The sequence below is a fragment of the Peromyscus maniculatus genome, chromosome 1 (assembly GCF_049852395.1).
Source record: "Peromyscus maniculatus bairdii isolate BWxNUB_F1_BW_parent chromosome 1, HU_Pman_BW_mat_3.1, whole genome shotgun sequence".
Classification (NCBI taxonomy): Eukaryota; Metazoa; Chordata; class Mammalia; order Rodentia; family Cricetidae; genus Peromyscus; species Peromyscus maniculatus.
This window is the reverse complement of record NC_134852.1, coordinates 108,016,336-108,019,734: the sequence shown is the minus strand read 5'-3', so window position 1 is coordinate 108,019,734 and position 3,399 is coordinate 108,016,336. Positions and strand designations below refer to the sequence as shown.

Here is a 3,399-nt window from a genome sequence, read left to right as displayed (position 1 = left end):
GGACGCTGCGCATGCGGGGAAGGCCTTTAGAGGCGGCGCCTGCGAGCTCTGCGCATGTGCTGACTGCTCAGGGCGCTCGCCAGAGAGCGCGCCGGCATTTGAACCTCCCGCCAGGTCTGCGTGCTCTTCTGCAGGGAGGACTCAGCTGCGCCCGCGCGGACCTTTGTGCCGACATTTATTCATTCATTTATTTTGGTTGTTGCTAGAACGTGCTTCCACTCAAATAGTGCCTGACTGTCTGCTTTGGGTCTTGACTTTTGGTTAGTTTGGGATACCTACGTGAGAAACCCCCCAGACATGTTCAAAGTGGTCGTGGGGACAGTTGTTATCCATTACTACATGGATGAAAGTTGTTGAGAGTAAGAATACCAAAGGCCTTTCGGAACCGGAAGTTAAGTCTGGGTACAGAATGGTCTGAGCAGAGAGAGATACAGAGCTGAAGACCATTCTGATTCGAGCAGCGCTGACCTAGGCTCTCAATGCAGCACCTGCCCCAAGCAGAAGAGGCCAAAGTCTAGCACTTGCCACATTTTTTGTGTGGTGGTTAGTTCATTCACAATGTAGCTCTGGCTGGCCTGGGACTCACAGTAATCTTTGTGCCTCTGCCTCTGGGACTAAAGACTAAAGGCATGCATGACCATGCCTGGTTACTTCTCACATTTAATTGCAAATAATCTGGGTAGCTTGTGAAAACTGACATTGCGATTCAGTGGGATGTCCAGTGCTGCAGGCTCACAAGGGCTGAGGCATATGCAGAGACATTGTTCTAGTCTCTTGTACTACAGGGTCTTGGTCAAATTACACTTTGGCTCCCTCCCTCCCTCCCTCCCTCCCTCCTTCCTTTCTTCCCTCCTCCTTCTCCTCCTCCTGCTTTATAAGGATAAAGTATTTTATCTCAAATTATTATTATTATTATTTGGTTTTTCGAGACAGGGTTTCTCTGTGTAGCTTTGCGCCTTTCCTGGGACTCACTTGGTAGCCCAGGCTGGCCTCGAACTCACAGAGATCCGCCTGGCTCTGCCTCCCGAGTGCTGGGATTAAAGGCGTGCGCCACCATCGCCCAGCTTTATCTCAAATTATTAAGATTAAGAGAATGAATACAAGGCATTCATTGTGGTGGCGGATCCTGGTCTACAGAGCAAGTTCCAGGACAGCCAGGGCTTCACAAACACACACACACACACACACACACACACACACAGAGAGAGAGAGAGAGAGAGAGAGAGAGAGAGAGAGAGAGAGAGAGAGAGAGAGAGAACACAAGTTGCTTAAAATGGTGCCAGAAAAGAATAAGCACCCAGTAATGGGTCAGAGAAATTAAATGCCTTACTGAAGATGTTATGGCAAAGTATTAATATGAATTTATGCCTCATTCACAGCTTCATATACCACCTCTATGTGTATGATGCTCAATTTTATACCTCAAACACAGCTATCTTCTCTCACCCCCAGATGCTTATTTCCAACTGTCTACCTGACATCTCTTGGGTGGGTTCCTTCCCAGCCTCCTCTCCTCTTCTCTCCTTTCCTCTCCGATCTCCTCCTTTTCTTCCCCTCCCCTCCCCTCTTTTCTTTCTCTCCTCTCCCTCCCTTCCCTCCCCTTTCTCCTCTCCCTCTTCTTCTCTCTTCTTTTACATCTTTCCTGGTGTTGGAGATTGAATTCTCAGGGCTCCACACAGCTAGTTAAATGCTCTGTTAATGAACTACATCCCTGAATTTATATACATTTTAAATATTTGTTTATTTATTTTGAGGCAGGAACTCAATATGTTATAGCCCAAGAAGCCTCGAACTCACTCTGGAGCCCAGACTGTCCTTGAACTTTCAATCCTCCTGCCTTAGTTTACCCAGTAAATGATGTTCCCAGGCTCTAGGGGTTAGGACATGGATATCTTTGGAAGGTGTTATCTAGTTTACTACATACCTCACACTTATTATATCCAAAACTGAATTCATGATTTTTCAATATTATCCACTTAGAGAAAGACATCAAATATCCAGGTTTACCTTCTCCCCACACCTGTTCAATGATATGTCACTCACTGTGATAGTGTTTTTCTTTTTGAGAGGGGTCTCTCTGTGTTGCCCAGGTTGGTCTCAGACTCCTGGGCTCAAGTGATCCTCTGTCCTGCTGTTCTACCAAACACACTTCATTCTAATCCCCACTGGCAATCTGATGCTTCATTGTGGGGTCCGCTTGGCCTCTAAGTAGCTTACTGCTACAATCTACCTACCTGATTAAGAAATAATTTCAGCCGGGCAGTGGTGGCACACACCTTTAATCCCAGAGGCAGGCGGATCTCTTTGAGTTCGAGGCCAGCCTGGTCTCCAAAGTGAGTTCCAGGAAAGGCACAAAGCTACACAGAGAAACCCTGTCTTGAAAAACAAACAAAAAAGAAATAATTTCAAAGAAGAGCAAACGGGATTCTAGTTCCTGGTTCTTTTTGTTTCTGTGTTTTGAAATAGGGATATTACCTAGGTTAGCCTTGAACTTCCCATCTTCTTCCCTCAGCCTCCTGAACTTTGATTACAATTGTGTGAGTCACCAAAATGGCTCATTCTATCCCCCTCTCCTCCTCCTCCTCCTCCTCCTCCTCCTCCTCCTCCACCTCCTTCTCCTCTTTTCTTTCAAGGCAGAGTCTTACTATAAAGCCTCTGCTAGTCTGGAACTTGCCATCTGGAACTACCTTGTAGGTCAAGCTGACCTCACAGTCACAGCAATCCTCCTGCCTCTGCCTCCCCAAAAGCATTACTGCCATAGCAGGATAACTCACTTTTTTAAAAAAGATGTATAGTTTTTAAATTTTATGTGTATGGATGTTTTGCCTGCCTGTATGTGTGTGCAGCACATGTATGTACTGCCCACAGAGACTACAAGAAGGTGTCGGATCCCCTGGAACTGGAATTATAGATGATTGTAAACTGTTATGTGCATGCTGGGAATCTAACCTGGGTCCTCTGGAAGAGCAACCAGTGCTCTTAACCACTGAGTCATCTCTCTGTCCCCTTAGCTCAAGATTTTAATTCAAGAACACCTGACTTTTCCTGACCCTTCTTTAATTCCTTAGAACCTGAATAGTGAATTAATTCCTTTTCATCTTCTCTGGTTTATGCATGAAATCTCATCAGTATGGACCAGTGATGTGGCTCAGTGGTGGAGTGCTAGCCTAGCACACAAGGTCCTGTGTTTGCTCCCTAGCACTGGGGGGGACCCTTACCACTTTTTCTATGTTCAGTCCTTGTGTTAAATAGCTTTATGCCAACTTGACACAGGCTACAGTCATCAGAGAGGGAGGAACCTTAATTAAGAAAATGCCTCCAGGGCTTGGGGATTTAGCTCAGTGGTAGAGCACTTGCCTAGCAAGCACGAGGCCCTGGGTTCGGTCCTCAGCTCCGGAA

The 3,399-nt window shown here is 46.3% G+C and overlaps 1 non-coding gene across 1 annotated transcript; it reads left to right on the top strand.

The window, feature by feature from the left end:
- Window positions 1-3,317: 3,317 nt before the first annotated feature.
- On the top strand, window positions 3,318-3,399 carry Trnaa-agc (transfer RNA alanine (anticodon AGC)). The gene has a single exon. It is a non-coding gene; the product is annotated as a tRNA-Ala (tRNA).